The sequence below is a fragment of the Ciconia boyciana genome, chromosome 2, assembly GCF_034638445.1.
Source record: "Ciconia boyciana chromosome 2, ASM3463844v1, whole genome shotgun sequence".
In the NCBI taxonomy this organism is placed as follows: Eukaryota; Metazoa; Chordata; class Aves; order Ciconiiformes; family Ciconiidae; genus Ciconia; species Ciconia boyciana.
In genome coordinates, this window is record NC_132935.1 from 108,179,976 (window position 1) to 108,199,424 (window position 19,449).

Here is a 19,449-nt window from a genome sequence, read left to right on the forward strand (position 1 = left end):
GATATGCTTTACCTCTCACATAGCAAGATTTGACATCTTTTTCTATTTCAGAAAACAAATTAACATTCATCTGGTTTGGTCTCTACTATGCATTTTCAAGTTTACATCAGCTTTCCAAGCAGTGATAAACCTCAGGAAAGGGTGAAACACCTGAATATGGAATTTTATGTGAAAAATAATTAATACTAAGAGAGTCAGCAAAGAGCGTATTCTTGTCGTAAGTGTCTGTATTAAAAAATGTTTTAATATTTCCTTTTCCTAGTTCCATTCAGAGTGTCGTTCTTCAGATTGTTGCAGCGTATTACCTTCATTAATGACTCAAATACATATTAATAGTATTTTCCTGAATAGATAGACTTGGAGGGTTTCCTAAACCTGCTAAATATTTTTTTTGTTATTTGCTAAGGGAGTTTGTATTCTCCATCTGCTGTTCCTAAAAATTACATTTTGACCATTGGTGTGTGCACAAGATTGTGACTCTGTCTCAAAAGATGGAGAAAAAGAACCAGCACAATAGTTAATAATTCCTGTTTGAATCCTACTCTAGGAAAGACAGAAAATAAGGAATTGGATGCCATTAAAAAAAAAAAAAAAAAATCAAGCTTATTTTTAACAAACTGTTCAGTGGTAAGAGCAGTTCCTGAAGCTTCTTACTGATAGTTTAATAAATACTTGAAAGCACAACAAGAACTGAACTCATGATTATTCAGCATGAAAAGATCAACACTTGGAAAGTTTTCATATATAGCACTGCAGTTTTTCCCACCTTTACACACCACTACCAACAATATAATTATGACCTCGAATTGAAAGGCATTATGTTTTTTCTAAGGAGAGCTACTGCTGTTCTCAGTGCTACTTGCTTCTCATTCCCCCATGGAGGTCAGGGTAACACCCAGTTTTCTGATTAATAAATATTCCATTTTGTTTGCATTTTCCAAAAGCTTTTGGCACCATGTGGCATAGTTGCATCAGCTTGCCTGGAAGGCTTAGGTACATTTGTAATCTTCCGTTACCATGCATTGCTAGAAGTAGCTTGCCTTACTTTCAGCCTGCTAATTGATGTTGCTTGCCCACAGCTTTATTTCCCTGAGATTAGTTTTCTGAAAACTGTATTTATTTATTTATTTGCTGTTATTGGAAGTTAATTAATTCTGTCTCAAAAATCAGACTGATATCTAAAGCCTACTTTTAATCTAAAGAACCAAGTTCTAACATTATGATTCTTCTTCGAGTGTCACAGATCTCATCTGTTTTATTCTCTCTTGAGAACAGCTGGCCAAGGAATTATTTTCACATTTTGAAACTTCAAGATTATTGTTAAAAGAAAAAAATCCATTCTATACTGAGACAATTTTCAGAACAGGGAAAAAAGACAAATGTAGGCAAGCCATCCAACCCAAGGATCCCTCTCTCTGGTTTTGAGCGGTTTCCATTCTGGAGCTGAGAATATTTTCCTGACAAATATTTAATTAAAAGCTGGGAAGTTACTTCTGAAGTGTTTCACTTCCAGCTAAAAATATGTTCTAGTATGAAAGTGTCTCATCAGAAAATTCCCTATCTAGTTCTTCCTAGACATCTAACATAGAGCTCACTCACTGGCTAAATTCTATCCTCAAATATGCTCATGGCTGCCATTGCATGACTGATTTTCTGTCCTTCAATAAAAACCTGTATTCCTTGGTCCTACCAGTTAAATGAACCCGGTATTAGCATCACTGGCAGTTGCAACTTCAACAGCTAAACACTAATCAGAGGACAACTTACGTCTTGAGCCAATTTTTTGCACCACTGCAATCCTTTTCTCTGCTTATTTTCAGAACTTCCAGCTACGCAGTGGACAACTCATCGTGGGATGTATGTGTCCATTACACTACTTTATAAAATCATTCCAAATTAGTCTTTTACATCCAGATGACCTCTTTTTTTTTTTTTTTTAATGCACAAAAGTCCATGAAGCCTGTGAGCTGTAAGGAAGATAACCACCTGTAAGTTATCTGACTTTTTTGCAACAGTAACTGCACTGGTTGAGAGTATCATACTAGTGCCAAAAAATCATTTAAAATGAGACAACATGAACAGGTCTGATTCTTTTCAAGTCACAACAGTGAGAGTTTAGAGTAATGCCAATGAAGCGGAGCTAGTTTATGTAAAACTAAAGAAGACTCAGCATCTTGATTTTCAGCTGAAGAAAAACAATTGAAAAAAGATGTTTTGACTATTTTTTCCTAGACAGTTTACAATGCTGTAAGTCACAGGAACGCCACTGCAGTAACAGATACAGACTGATTTACATCTATGGAGGAGCTGGCTCAAATCACTCTGCGCATTAAAACATTTTTAATTTTAAGCATTTTGCAGCTGTGCTTTTGCTCAGAAAACTCAGACATCAGCCGTTTTCCAGCAGCTTTGGCTGCTGCCCTTTACCATTTCCTGTGCCACTCAAGGCCAACTGCTCACAGTTCAAGGGAAAAACATTCAGGATCTAAAATTAGTGCATTTCCCTAAAGACAGCAGAACCCTTTGAAATCATTTTCCCATAATAAGATGTGATGAAAAAATTATCCCAATTTAATTTACTCTTCAACTTCCATAGTATACCATCCTGTATTTACTGCATGCATTTGTAGAGTTCTTCAGTGACTGTCCTGGTGTCTCAACTATTTCTATGCCTCCTAGCTGGGCTGAGAGATGACCACTGACTTTAGCTGGCTCCAAGCCTTACTCCCAATGTAAATGGCTAGAAAGCTGCCCAGTGGAAAAGGACCTGGGGGTGTTGTTTGACAGCCGCCTGAATATGAGCCAGCAGTGTGCCCAGGTGGCCAAGAAGGCCAAGAGCATCCTGGCTCGTATCAGAAATAGAGTGGCCAGCAGGACTAGGGAAGTGATTGTTCCCCCGTACTCAGCACCGGGGAGGCCATACCTCGAATACTGTGTTTAGTTTTGGGCCCCTCACTACAAGAAAGACACTGAGGTGCTGGAGCATGTCCAGAAAAGGACAATAAAGCTGGTGAAGGGTCTAGCGCACAAGTCTTATGAGGAGCAGCTGAGGAAACTGGGATTGTTTAGTCTGGAGAAGAGGAAGCTCAGGGGAGACCTTATCGCTCTCTACAACTACCTGAAAGGAGGTTGTAGAGAGGTGGGTGTTGGTCTCTTCTCCCAAGTAACAAGTGATAGGACAAGAGGAAATGGCCTCAAGTTGTGCCAGGGGAGGTTTAGGTTGGATATTAGGAAAAATTTCTTTACTGAAATGGCGGTCTAGCATTGGAACAGGCTGCCCAGAGGGGTGGTACAGTCACCATCCCTGGAGGAGTTCAAAAAACGTGTAGATGTGGCACTTCAGGACATGGTTTAGTAGGCATGGAGGTGTTGGGTTGACGGTTGGACTTGATGATCTTAGAGGTCTTTTCCAACCTTACTGATTCTATGATTCTATGATTCTATAAATTATCTGCAGCTGATTTACTCTGATGAACCACAGCTCTATATCTAACCCAGGTTGTCTATTCCTGATAGCTATTTACTCAAAAATCAAATGAACAGTCTTTACCTCCAATACCTCTTTTTTTAAGATACTACACAGGACTTAAAAATTTATAGAAGCTGTGCTTGTGGGAAATTAGCCAGATTCACAGGGCACCCTAGACATGCCTTTTTATATAACAAAGATTTTTCCTCCAGAATCTGCAGACCCAGATATTAGAAAACTCCAAACCATAACCTATGAAGACTGCATTGACAAAAAATAATAATAATAAAAAAATTCTCCTCAGGTTTACAATTGAACAATATTATTGAAGCCAGCAGAACTGCAGATGTATAAGTGAAGGCAGAACACGAAGATTATGAAGACTAAGCGTTTTTATTTGTGTGGAATTTTTTAAACTGTGGGTGCTCTACATCCCATTTGATATACTTGCATCACCTTTTTGTGTACTATCCTTGCAGTATTTGTCTGGAAAGCAATAGGGTTGTTTTTCTTGCCGCATTTGCCATGTGGCGGTTTAGTCTGCAATAGCATTTCAATTTCAGGATTCTGAACTCCTGCACTTTCAGCATTAACAACAATTATCTATTAGTATTAATTTAACTAGTATATTCTTCACTGCTGAACCCATTTTGCCACTTCAAAATATTAATCTGTAGATGAATAAACCCTGCTTTCTAGGGGATAAGCAAACGTTATTTCCATTTTACAGCTCAGTACACTGAGGCTCAAAAATGCTAAAGACACATAAGAGTGAGACGAATTTTATGGCAAGAGTTGACTTCTGAAATCTGTAGCGTGACAAGCGCCACTTGCTATCTGGATTAGAATGCTGCAGGGCAGGAGTAATTTTTTTTGTTTTAAGCAGTGATGTTTAACATGGTCAGATTTCAACAGAATGAATTAGTCAACTCAGTGCTTAAAAAAAAAATCTTATGTTTCCACATCTTTATAGTCATAAAGGGGTCACTACATCATTTTGTTTGATATGCCTGTGAATAAGCACAGGCCACATAATTTCACTATATTATCTTTGTATTCAGCCCAATCAATGGGCTCATGAACTTACTTGGTTAAAACTTGGTCCCAGGAGGCATCCAGTCTTGATTTGAAGACATCAAGAAAACCATAAAAAAACTTGCAAGAAAAATTCATGACACTTATCAGTTAAAAACTACAAGACAGACAGAAACACTATTTATGTTCTGAGTTATTTATGTGTAATAGATAATACATTTAATTATATTGTACTATATATTTCAAAAACTTTTGAAAAATTACAGAAACTTGTTCTCTCACTCACTACATTTGACAAGTATTACTGGTGGCAAATGCTCAGACTATAATTCCATTAATCTAAAGAAGGCTTTGCATTGTATATGTGAAACACACAAAAGGGATATTAGTCAACATCATTCCCTGCAAAAAAGTTGCATGCATGCTCATGCTGATTTTTATGGTGAACAGTTTGAATAAAACACTCATCTTACCTAGTGGAATGCTATTACACATTGAGACAGTTTGCCTGACTTTTTCTAGTGAATTAGCAGCTCAGAAGTGAGGTATTAAATTAGCTGAGCCATATTTACTCTCCTGCTGCCTTCTTTCTCATACTTACTTTGTGCCTCTTTCTCCTTGACATCCATCTTGTAACAATTTATTTTGTAATTACGTTGTGACTTTCCCCTTCATAAGTTTATTTTTAACATAAGGTTTTTCCTGACATGTACATAATTTACTGACACATTTTTCCTGATTTTTTCCTGACAAATCAATCACTGTCATCCTTCTTAAGGATTAATGGCCCTTTGACATTCCATTTTTTTCCTTTGTGGCTTAAGACTCTTGTGCTTCAAACTACCCACCTAATAGAAGCGTATGCCCTCACTATGGTTGTGACTTTTATTAAGATGTGTGGACATCGTCTTTGCACCTATCCTTTTTTATCCTTTTAAAGTGACAAGTTTCCATAATTTAAAGGTATCTTAGAACAAGACTATTGCCTTTTATCATGGAATCTATATTTTAATCTTAGATCTGTTTACAAAGTAAAAAAAAAAAAATCTTCTGTTATGTTTGCAGCCAAGCCCATTTGTGAACAACTTCCAGCATCAAACACAAGATGAGTTCAGGATATTTCCTAAACATTCTACAACATGATTAAGTGTATGACTGATCTATTGAGGTTACATCCGTTGTATATTAAAAATATACTATATATAAAGTAACAAACAAATCAGTTGTCCAGTTAGGAATAGTAACACCTCGGTGTCAATTTAAAGGAAGTTTTCTTACAGAGATTAAATTTACAAGTTCAGCTACAGAAAAGTCTACATAAAAACTAGAAAACTACAAAAAACTCGTTCATTATTGTTTTCAGAATATCCACTGAAGCAATCGTTCATGTTTGAGTTGGCTGCAGCTACCCACCTGAGAGTAGGAAGGTGTGCAGACAATTTCACTTGGTAGTTGAGTATGGACAATTTCACTTGAGTAGGTACTCACTGAGAGGGTGTGCTTCTTTTTTAATCCCTGAATCAAGCAGAAACGGAAAACCTAAAAATCTTCTTATGTACATTGCCCCTTTATAGGGAACATTTCTCCTTCCTGTTCAGCATATCTCCCTATCTTGATATGGCTATCAAGACTACTATCATTGAGCATGACTACAAGATACCATTTAATTTTGTACTTTGGTTATCTGGATGTTTTCTTATCTCCTAAAATATATGACAGACCAAAGATCCATACCCTTTTACTGCAAGAAAGCACATAATTCAAAGGTATTTGATTTCTTGCTTCTAGGGCCCCTCTTAGGAAGCGGAGAATCTCACTATTCTGTTTCCAGCCTATAATTATCAATGCTCAGTTTGTAACCATTTTTCCTCATGCCAAGTCTCTTGCTTGAATTAGTTTTTTCCCTTCCTGTTGGTTACTTCCCAGATATATTTATACAGAACAATCACATCCCTTCTCCATACACTTGCCAGACTAAACAACCCAATTTCCTTTAGTTTCCTGTCTCTTCCTTCACCTAATCATTGCAACAGCCCATCTTTGTAAGTTCACATTTTGCTTCTTTCTTGTTTGGACCCCACTATAGCCACATGAGTATAGAGGCCCAAAAGTCACAGATATTCCATGAATACACAACCTGAATGCATTGCACTAGAATGTTTTATGTCACAAGAGCACACTTACATGAAGATGCATCAGGGGGAGGAAACATAATTAATCACCTCCTTTCAAACAAATGCATCTCCTCCACAGACGTTGAAGAGAGAGAAAGCAAAACAGAACCTGATTTCTCTTCAGCTAAGTCCTTAGCCTTGTGGGAAACAGAAGCAAATAATCTCTCTGAACTCAGACCACACAAACAGAAGGCTGAAAGCATTACAGCAAAACATCTCTGAGCAAAGGCTGTTCAACATAAACATACTGTCATTCAGTTCCAGGCACAAAAAACATCTCCTCCTCTTGCTCTTTTTCTTCTGTCCTCCCACCCTCTTGGGAAAAAAAACAAAACAACCAACACTGTTATTTCTGGGAAAAAAAGAACATATTTGGGTCCAAGACATAAGAATAGGATTTTACCCAAAGATCTGCACATGTGGGAAACACAAATTACATTAGTGCACATAATGGAAACACACACATTGTAAATGTTACTACTTACAGACATACAAACTATAACACTTGAGTCCTTGCAGCTGAGTGTCAGCTGGTGTTAATTATCAAAGCTCCACCAGTTCCAGTGGAGATCTGCCCACTCGCAGCAGCTGAGACTCCAGTCCTCGGCCACTGAACTTCTCCTGAGACGCTACCCAGCTACAACATTAGATACAGTACTGTAGGTACTGGCACATGCTCTCGACCATGATTTTGAAGCGGTACACTTTTGGCTCTTAGCAGGTCAAGACAATCATGTGTTCTGAGGAGAACAGCAAGCAAGGCAGAAGGGACATTAGCACCCACTGACTTACATACAAATAGTAAAGTGGAAGTAATTATAAAATGTAATTTTCCATAGTATGATACTGACCTTTGGAGACCAACTTGCCTTACTCCTTGCACAGTACTTATGAGACACATGGTACTATCACCAGTGTGCTTAAACCCATGCAATTATCTCCCTCTCCTAAAGTCAGGCAAGGCTTTCAACCAGGAATTTTTGGAAAGGTTCAGGAATTTTGCTGCTGTTAAGTTTTGTTCAAAAATATGGTCTCAGTGCTTGAAGTGTAAAGAAACAATTAATTCTGCCACTGGTGGTGAGCTGTTTGCATGCATTAGCCAATTTTTATCAGTTATGTAAGTAATTATTACTAAGTGATACTATGCAGAAAGATGAGCCTACAGAAGGCAAGATTCAGGGTCATTGCCTTTCAGGGTAATCACCATCAGTGCTGTGCAATGAACTAGCTGTGCTGCCAGGCTTAACAGCACAGCAAGTCCAAATGTTCAGCTCTCATAACAGCAGGCCTGCACTTGCTCTGTAGTACCGTGCCAACTCCATCTAACTGATGAGAGTTACCTAGCATGATTTCAAGAATTAGTAAAAAAATCCAAGTTCCTCTTTACCTTCAATCAGAGAATTCATTTCACATACATCCTCATCATAAAAATTCTGAAATGGAGGGAAAATATAGTTTGAAGTAAAATTCATAGGAGACACCCCAAAAGATATTTTAAAATCTAATTTGTAAACTTTAAATAGATATTTAAAACCCTGTCATAAAAAAATCCTGGCTAAAAGGCAAAATCTTCGAAATTCACTAGCAAACAATGCTTCTCTCATAGTACTTGTCCTGATAGAAGAGTTAGGTCATCTGCAGCCATAGGATGGTTACAACAATTATTCTATTACGGTGAACATGGAAACTGCTCAGAATCTGTTATAGAGACAACTGGCACTGAAAATCACATCTTATAAGCCTAGAAACATGAAAGTTATTCAGGCAGAATGTGATCAGACCAAATTAATAAGTATAGCCTGCATTCAAGCAGCAAGATTTATGAGAGACTAATATATTATAACTTTTATCAGAACCTGTATGATACAGAAAAGAAGATTTTAAGAAAAGAAAACAATCTGCAAGGTGAACCTTTTTCTTTCCCCATATGATTCACAGAATTAGGTTTTGCTTAATCCTGTCAAAGGATTTATTATAATGTGCTACAAACTCAGGTTTGTACCCAGGGTACCTGAGGAAGTCACTAGTCAGGCCCAGCATTGCCATGGCATAGACAGCTACACAGTCATAGCTGCTTCCAAATCGCATGACTTGATATACACACAGAAGCAAGCACTAATCCTGAAGAGAAAATCCACCTATCCTCTTAGCAATCAAATGTTAACTCCTCATGTTATGCAACTAATTCTGAAATAAAAGCACTTAATCATGGACTCCCAGGTACCAAAATCATTATACACTTGGTTGAACTTGTGCTTCTAAACATCTGGGGCTGTTTAGGTTTGGGTTTTTTCCTGCCTTTGATCTTGCTCTATATTCCTTTGCCAAATTATTTTCTCTGAATAAAGTTCCTTCGGTTTTGGTTCCCAATCATGACTGTAGCTTTAGCCATTTAAACATCATTTTAAATTTTCATCATTTGACAAGGCTATCGGTTATTAATATGCTCTTGGATCATTCTTCCACAGCCTCTGCTGATATCTCAAAAAATTGTATTCTGGTTCTGCATGTATTTCTGTTCAAATATTTTTCACTAGGGTTAGCAAAGGGGGTAAACCTACAGTAAAAATTACGTTCACTTTAAAGAAATTGTTTGACTGTACTAGTTGACATTTAAATAATTTCACTTAAATCAATTAAAATTACATCTGAATTGCATTTAGCCATCTGTTTATTCCCTGTACAGTTCCTGCTACACATTTGTACTTGTAGTTAGTGGGGTAAGTGATCTCGTCTTGCATTTTTGAAAAAAAAAAAAAAAAAACAAAACCAAAGCCAAAACCAAACAACCCCCGCCCCCCTCCCCCAAAAAAACCCCAACACCCAAACAAATAATAAAAAAAACAAACAGAAGAAGGAAAAGGTTTTTGATACCAAATAAAGTTGAAGTGACAGAATTAATTTGAGAAAAGGAAAGCCAGATTTTTAGTAGGGAGTGATTTTTAATTCATATCTATTCCAGAATCTCAGCCTAACACTTTTCTTATTTGCAGTAACTGTACTTACATTTTGGTTTAGAGTTTTTTGTTTGACAAGCCATATCACTTATACCTTAATCCTGTAAACAATAAATTCCTCAGAACAAGGTTTACTGCGAGGAATAGACTTATACCTTGTTTTTTCCCAATGACAGACTACCTTTGGGAGTATCAAGTAACCCTATGCAATATAAAACTTAATAGTATGTTCTACTGATACTTTCTGAATTAATGTAAACCAAAAACGCTAATATTGCCATCCCATTAAACGTTCCCATTGTTCTATAAAACTTATCACTTTTTTTGACACACACAAGGTTGTACTTAGATATAGTCACTGATCTCCAGAAACAATTTGTATGTTCCCCTGAATAGGAACTCAGCCGCTCAGTAAATATGTGGACTATTGAAACAACATGTATATTTTCTATATCATTCTTCTAAAACAGTGCAAAGTTCCTTTCCTTTTATAGCTGTGGATTTACAGCCTGCTCTGTGTGGTGACTGATTACATCTACTGAGGTAATAGAGGGACTGAAGAACTCAGTAGAATGCTCATACTTCCACCTAAGTAGCAAGAATAAGATTTGAAAAGTTTCTTTCACTGATCTTATGAATGGACATCCCCACTCTCCAGTGGGAGAGTTTTCTGTTCTCTTTTGCCATGGTTAGGATCTCCATGATGTACCTGCATTTGTGAATTATGAATTGTGAGGCAGAAAGACAGGGCAGAACAGTCAAATGCTGTATGTGAAAAGCCTCAGGGAAACTTGTTTAGAGTCAAAGAAGTCAAGTAGAGAGCAAGGGTGTTTGAATGAATTGGGTGCTGATGGCTTGCTTTTCCTCCCAAGTAACTATTTATATTATTCCATTTTCCCAGCCACAAGACCCCCAATGCTACCCTAGTTTGGAGGAGCACATAAGCCGCTCACAAGCAACATGAAGCTCAAAAGCCACAGGCTGGTCAACTCTAGTCCTTAATACACACACAACATGGAATACTCTAGATCTGAGTAACAAAGAGTTGATATAAAACATGCCATTAAGAATGACATGAAAAATTAAAAGGAAAGCTTGCGTTCATCACAAGTATGAAAAGATGAGGTTTAATCTCTACCTTATAAAAGACAGAAAGTTTAGTGATGCAAGTAAGTTTCATGTTTTTACCTTGAAATTCCACTTAACAAAGGATTTGAAATGAAAAGTGAGCATCAAATGTTTTTTAGTTGAAGAAAAACTATCCATGAGACTGAAGAATATTAGTAATCTTAATCTTAAAATATCCATGAAAATAAAACAGAGGGATGGATATTGTTTACTTTAAAAACAATTTCTTTTCTAGAAATACTTTCTGGAACTAATTTACTAAAACAATGTGACCTTCTCTCATTTTTTCCTTTTTGGAAAAAGAATAAGAATTTTCAAATAGGAAAAATATGGGCCACTGAACTAGGGAACAAGACATGAGGATTAAAAGGAGCAATATTCTCCAGCATATCTTATGATGTCAAATATTTTCCAAAACCTAAAACCAAAGTTAACCAAATCCAGTTCTTAAGTCTGTGCACTAATCTACTGCCTCAAACAAATAATTGCAGACAATTGAAGGTGCTTAGCTAACATCTTACAAAAACAAGTTTTAGCATACACTTCTTGTTTACCCACATTTCATAGTTTTCAGCCAGAAACAGGCAGAGACCATTTAAGTCTCACCTCCTTTGTAACATAAAACAAAATACCTATTATTTTGTTTCTTGGGTGTTTTTTTTTCAGATCATATAGTATATCTTGGGTTTTGTCCAGTCTTGACTAAAAAAACCCACCAAAATATAAGGATGTAGTAGATTCTCAATTGCCTTAGACATACAGTTCTACTTATTAAGGACCTTCAGGATTAAACATTTACTTTTATTGTCCAGTCTGGATTTGGGTTTTTTAGCTTTGGGAATATTGGGCCCTGTCAGGCCTTTTCTGCTATGTTAATGTTCAAAAATTTAAGTTCAAAAATCTCATATGCACACAGGTGCAAATACCTCATTTTTTTCCCTCTTAACCAAATTAAGTTGGGCTATAAGACCTATTTCTCAAATCCCTGATTGGTCTTGGAATTATTTTCTGAACCCTTTTCACGTTGAAGTATTTTTGATCTTTTGGCTTGCTGATGTCCATAATGACAAGGCCATAACAACATACACAGAGATAACATACCTTCCTATTCCTATTCAATAGCCCCCTAATTATAACACCTATCTTCCTTCCCTAGAACATAGCACTGTGGGTGTGTTTTTAGTCATCACCTGAAGACCATTCTAGTGAATCTGGACATGGACTACAGGACATGGCTTTCTACCCTTTCAAATCATCTACATTCTTTGCTGTATGAGCAACCCGCCATTAAAATATACAAGTTTAAAGTATAAAAACGTAAGTTTTTTTCAAATAGGCCCACCTGATGAAATGCCACAATGAGAATATCCCATAGAAACAAAATACCCCAATATTTCCTGACCTAACTTTGTGTCTCTTGCAAATTTAACCATCCATATATACAATTTATTAGCAAGAAAACATTGACACTAAAATGTGCCTACAGACATCTGCATACAAGTTGCCTCTATTTACCTGACATAGATGATTAACTGTTAAGTCCATTAAACATGTTCTGAATCGATTGAATGTAGTGCTATTTCAGTATCACAGGATGTGATACTAAGGGCTGAGGAGGGGGAATTGATTTCCATATCTCTGTCTAACCACGTTGTCATAATATAATTATGCTTGGGATTTAAGAACAACAACAAAAAAATCATGTTTGTTTGGCATAGCATATTTTCATTATTTAAAGCTTATACTATCATCCCACAAGATTGTATTAATTAAGTCCCATACTGGCATTTGCAGGGTTTTGACCATGAAAAATAATATGTAAAAGCTTTCTTCAAACTTCCTATTATCCTAAGTCGGCAAGGTTTAACAACTGAGAGGTAGTTAATGTATGTAAGACATCAAATCCAAGTTATGGACTAAATTCTGACTTCTCACTCATATAAAACACCCATTTGTCTTATTATAGTTCCTAACCTTTTAAACATTACCAATAGTCTCAAAGAAATTTGCACAATAACACCAAGTTCACCTACTGCTCTCAATGAGAGTACAGTTTTTTCTGGGCGTATTTGTAGCTTCAGGGATTCCTGTGACTCCCATTGAGTTTGCCTCTTTAAAAATTGTTAATTGAACCAGAATAATTTCTATGGATCGACCTTGTGGACAGAATCACTGTGAGCAGGCACAGAAGGCCCATTATTTCCTTAGCAGTTTTAGGATGAGATTGTCTAACAGTTCTTCAAGCAGTTCTTTGAATTTGAAACTAGCCATCATGATGCTGTGATCCTCCAGCCATGCCTTATCACTATTGATCTCAGAGAACCTCCCTTATTTTCTTGACTTTTTTAATGCCAACAGATCTCATCTGAAGGGTCATTTACCCAAAGAACACTTCCTACTTTGCAACAAGCCCAGACAGTGCATTTTCATATACATTCAGAGGTGAGGAACTGAACAGAGGTCTGCTTCATGCAGTGCTTAAGTACTACTTGAGAAATACCATCTAAGCAACACAACTCACATTATAATTTTTCCCCAACCAAACAAAACAATCAACTTTAACATAATACAGGATATCAAGCACACAAACAAAATATACTGAAGTCACACACTATTAAGTTCGTCTCAGGAATGTGCTGTGTTGCTACACAGACATTTAAAGACTCTCATCATGGCCTTCTATTCTAAAGGTCTGCATGTGGCCAGCAGGAGTAACGAAGTGATTGTCCCCCTGTACTTGGCACTGGTGAGGCTGCACCTCAAATACTGTGTTCAGTTTTGGGCCCTTCACTACAAGACAGACACTGAGGTGCTGGAGCGTGCCCAAAGAAGGGTAACGAAGCTGGTGAAGGGTCTAGCATACAAGTTATATGAGGAGCAGCTGAGGAAACTTGGGGTTGTTTAGCCTGGAGAAAAGGAGGCTCAGGGGAGACCTTATTGCTCTCTACAACTACCTGAAAGGAGATTGTAGAGAGGTGGCTGTCAGTCTCTTCTCCCAAGTAACAAGCCATAGGACAAGAGGAAATGGCCTCAAGTTGCACCAGGGGAGGTTTAGATTGGATATTAGGAAAAAATTCTTCACCGAAAGGGTTGTCAAGCATTGGAACAGGCTACCCAGGGAAGTGGTTGAGTCACCATCACTGGAGTTATTTAGAAGACGTGTATATGTGGCACTTAGGGACATGGTTTAGTGGTAGACTTGGCAGTGGTAGGTTAACGGTTGGACTTAATCTTAAAGGTCTTTTCCAACCTAAATGATTCTATGATTCTATGATTACTCCAAGGCTGTCAAACCCAACTTTTCTAGTGAAATACTGGAGGTACTAAGCACAACATACATGGTGTTTGAGAAAACCATGTCTTCCATAAACAGCACCCAATGTGCATATAAGAACATTCTTTCTTTAAGGCACAGCTGACAGATCCCAACAAACACCAGGCATAATAATATCTTTAAGATTTCTTTTATTGCAAGTAATGATTTCTTCTGCCATCAGTTTAAAGTGGATACTAGTTCTGTAGAAGAGATCTTGAGTTTAAGTTTACAGCAACAACTGACATTGAAATGTATGTATATTTTAGTTCTGTTACTGCTGAATACTTGAAAATTGGTGTTCAAATACAAAAGAAAAAAACTATTATAATGAAAACGTATGTAAATCAAAAACCTGAGGCTCAGAGTAGAATCTTGCTTTTAAAAAATCCTGTGATTAAAATAAATTCAGTGTTACAAAGAATTAATAAACATAAGGCATTTAATTTGAAGCTATTAATTAATCCTATTACAAATAGACCATACTTCATGCTCTGTATAACATATCATGCTGGTATATCTGAGCTACGTTGTGGAAGCATGGTGCCAGGAACAGGCAGCAATTTAGTTGTAGAACAGGTTTTTGTGCAATTTCAATGAAAAAATTATGTTTCTGTCCTGTTTTTATGAAGAAAAGACTCAATAGAACCATTATGCCCCTCAAAATCTCACTTTTTATTAAATTCAAAAAAAGCAAACTGAAGACTCAGTCAGAGAACTCGCACACAATAATCAAATTAACAGTCTAACCCTATGTATGAACAAAACTTAGTGGAAGACTCCTGCTGCTCTCTTTGAATCAAGCTCTTGATTCCACAGCTGAAAAATAAGTTAGTTTGCAACTGCCATTTGGAATACAATTTATGTCCAGCAATTTTTCATTGCTGGACATTCAAAAATTCAGATTTCCCTTCCAACTTTGCAGTTGTGCATCATATGCACCCTTGGTAGGCTGCAGACAGATGTGCCTGTTCCACCTGCAGTCTCAACCATCAAGCAGAGCAGTATTAACATGGTCTGGAGCCCAGCACCTCAATAGGTTCAGCACTGGTCTCAAAGAAACTGTTCAGCTTTGTGACCTAACTACAGCTTATGTAGCCGACTCCTCGTGAGTGGCACCTGTCAGCACGGACTGATATAGTGTATACTCTGAAGGACCTAAAAAAATAGGTTTGAACTTTTTATAGAGAATTAATTCATCAATCTATTTTGTATCCTCCTTCACTAAGTTAGAGGTTAGAAAATAAATTTGCATTTTGAAAACAAACTGGAAGAAAAAAAAAAATCAGCAGACTAGGATTTTTGGGGGAGGAAGATATTAAACACACATCACATAGCAACATTTTGACATGGCAAACATCAATATATGACACCACACATCCATTTCTGGGAACCAAAACTAACAAATTTCAATTTTATGAAGATACCAACATTTCCTAACAACTAGACATTTCAAAGCATCCTACTTTTAAGACTCTGATTTTTATGCTGTGCACCAACAATGTAAATGGTACAAAAGCAATCTATAAGAACATTGTTTCTGTTGAAAATTAATCTGATCAGGGAGGATGTTACAGGAGGATGTTTTCCAGAGGATATCCTAGCTATTGTTTAAAGCAGGTGCTCTTAGAGGACTTTTTTCAGAATATAAACAAAGCTAAGATATTTAAAGCTCACTGAATACAACCACAAAAACCTGAACAAAACACAGAATGATAAATGTTGACTTTAATGGCTCTGAGTGTATACTTTTAAACTGACATGACACATTTTATTACATCATCTTATGCTGGGGTTTCTTTCAAAAGGACACTGGGTTCTTAATAATTTCAGTTGTGCTACAGTAGAAAACCAAAACCATTCAGTAGGTTCTTTGAGTAAAGATGATTGCAAACACCTAGAAATTTAAAAGTTTCAACAGCATTTTTGTAATCACATTTCAAAATCTTGGTCAAAAGGAAATATTACTGCATACTTCTTCAAATCTGATGATCACAGTTGGTGGCATCTCCTCTCATTCTAATTCTCAAGTACTAGAAAGAAGCTAAGTCAAAACCTACAATTTTTTCCCCAGATTAAAAAAGTGTCTGATACTTGCCCGTTCTTAAACTGCTAAACTAGGGAAAAAAAAAATTAATATATATATCTATGATACTGACATTTATGGCCCCTTTCAACCAAATAAACTTAAACGTGACCCCAGCTTACCCTTAAGTTGGAAATTGCATCACTGATGAACAATGATGGACACAAAACGAAGTATGGTTATCAATATTAAACTAGTTTTCCTAATTTAGTTTTCAATTACCAGCTTATGAAGTAGAAGAGTAATACAAAAGAAGGTGTTTTATAAAAATCCCATAGAACATCCTATAGCATCATACTACAGTTTAGTGTGGTCTAGTGCAATCGCTCACTCAGAGCAAGGCCAACTTAGATCCAGTTGCGAAGGACCTTGTCCGGGCCAGTTGGAATATTCCCAAGGCAGGAAATTTTGCAATCACTCTGGGAAATCTGCTCCAGGAACTGACCGTTCTCATGGTGGAAAAGCATTTTCCTAATATCTAAATGTGATTTCCGATATTCCACCTTGGCATCTGTTGTGTCTCCCCTATCACTGTGTACTTGCAATAACAGCTTGGCTCTGTCTGTTGTACACCCTCCCAGTAGGTAGTTGAAGACAGAAATTAGATCTTCCTTCAAGGCTGAACTAACCCAGTTCTCAGTTGCTCCTTATGTACTCTGAACTAACCTAATTCTCTCAGTTGCTCCTTATGTACTGTGTCCTCCTGCCCCGACTCATAGTGGACTTCCTCCAGTATGTCACCCCCTGTATCATTTGGGGGAGCCAGAAACTAGACACAGTGCTCCAGATGTGATCTCACCAGTGCCAAACAGATGGGAAGGATCACTTCCCTGGACCTGCTGGCTACTCTCTTACTAAAGTAGCCCAGAACGCTGTTGCCTTTCTCTGCTGTCAGGCAACACTGCTAGCTTATGTTCAACTTGCCCACCACAACCCTGCATCTTTTTCCCCAGACAGATGCTTTCCATCCAGCTGGTCCCCAGCTTGTCCCACTGTATGGGGTTCTTCCATCACAGGTTTGGGACTTTACATGTGCCTTTTTTGAACTTGAGGTTTCCCACAGGCCAGTCTTCAACCATGTCAAGGTTCCTTTAAATAGCAACCCTGCCCTACACCATACTGAATGTTCCCCCTTATTTTGTACCACCATAAAATTGCTGAGTCAGACACTTTCTCACTGTCCAGGTCATTAATAAAGACATTGAACAGTACATTTCAAGCCCACTTAGGAAAATCTCCATAAGACTCATCTCTACAATGTCTTTGGGCAAGATTTGGACATCATTTCCTAAACAAATTCAAAGTAATTCTTCTAACAACATTTACTGAATAAACAAGAACAAACAAGAATCTAATTCGTGACTAACAACTGTAGTTAGCTTCTTCATCTGAAGAGACATTCCTACCACTACAAATTCAAAAAGGAGGGCAGGTCAGTATCAACAGCATGATAACGCAAGGCACTAAAACCAGAAGTTTGGAAGATTTGGGCATTAGAAGTTTCTGCCATGGCTCTAGACATGTTAAAGATGGTAAGGTACATCCCCCTGCCTCCCAGTACTGCAACTCAAATACTGCTATATTTAACAACAAACAGAATAAGCAGGTAGTATGGGTGTTAGAATCCTAAAATGTTCAAAAATTATTACTCACAGAAGTTGATGTACTTCACACACTCTTGTATAAGGGAAGTAATGAAGGAGGGAAATCCCATTGAAATAATTTGGTTTTGGTATTGATGTCCATGTCATCAGTATTGGTCTGGAGAATCTTGAGTTCCTTGCCCACACTGCATAACAAGGCAGAAGTAGAGATGGCTCTCAGAAAAAAAGCCAGATATACCAGATCTGAGAGTTTATTACTTAACAGACTCAATCCCATGCAGGTCATAGAGTACCACCATACATGTCCTCTGATATGAGGAAAACATTCTCTTTCATATGTTATTTCCAACATGCTTTCCACAAGAACTTGTTTCAGGAGAGGCTTTGACAGAGCTGAAGGAGTCTTTCATACGTGTCTTTCATTCAGCCACTTGCTTTTCAAAACTTGCATGAAGTTGTATTTCCTTTGCTGAGTCAACAAATAAATCAGCAGAAACTTTGAGACCTAACAAGGTGTTGTTTTCAGATGCTGAAATTTCATGAAAAAAATTACGGTATATAATGTTTGAAGAGCTGCAGAATTCATTAAAGAATTGATTAAACAGGCCAGTAGGAACTATCTTTGACTAAAAAAGTGCCTGCAGTCTACTTACCTTTGCGTTTAGATTAAAAGGTTTTTTCCTTTGTTGGAAAAAGAGCTAAATTCAGCAAAAATAAATGCCAAAATTAGTGTTACGATCAACAAATGAATAGGAATTCTCCTTGAACATTGTGCATGTCTCAAATAATAATCCTGAACTAACACAACAGTGTGCTAAATTCCCCATTATTCATGAATTGTGTGATCAAAAGCTACATCAAACAATTTAAGTATTTGCAGGTTCATATCTGAAACATTAATTTTGAAAAAAAAAACCAACAACCTGAATATTTATTCAAACCTCTCCAGCTTGCTTAGAACCTAAAATCCAGATTTTTTGTGAAAGACCCATTCCTTCTCTTAAGTAACTGCTTCCCTTTTTTAAATCCCTTTTCCTTTCTTCTTTTATAAGAATAGGCTTAAAGAAGTCATTTTAATTGAGTAAAAGATGTTTGGGACAATCAAAAAATATTCAATTTTAGCATACAGGGAAGCCCTAAGGTTGACTGCAGTATAACTGTAGAAAATTCAGTAAAAAAGTAAAAAATTCCACAGAAGACCTCTTAGAAAGTAAAGGAAAATTGGAGAAAAAAAAATGTTGGAAAACATATGCCTTAGGAAGAAAAAAACCAACCAAACAAACAAGACCTTATCAACAATTATAGCTTTACAAAGAAAAAGTGTTTTCCTCTATGTACTGTTTGTTGCCTCACTATTTTATAATTTTTTTTTTCCAAAACTTTTTATCTCTCCCATGCAGGCCATACTATTAGTATCGCTATATTTAATTTTGCACATGTAATAATGTCCTATTTTTGAGTCTACCCAGTTGTCTAAAGTATGCTGGGAACTTTCCCCTCTTTATTGCCTCAGAGGTTATTCAAAAGAATCACAAAGGATGTGCCTTAGAAAGGGAATATACAAGAGACAGCAAAAACACTCAATGAAAGATAACAAAACTGTAATTAAACAGTAATTACAGGCAAACAAAGCTTTAGAATCTTAATAGCCAATTTATTTCTAAAAACATAAAGATCATCTGA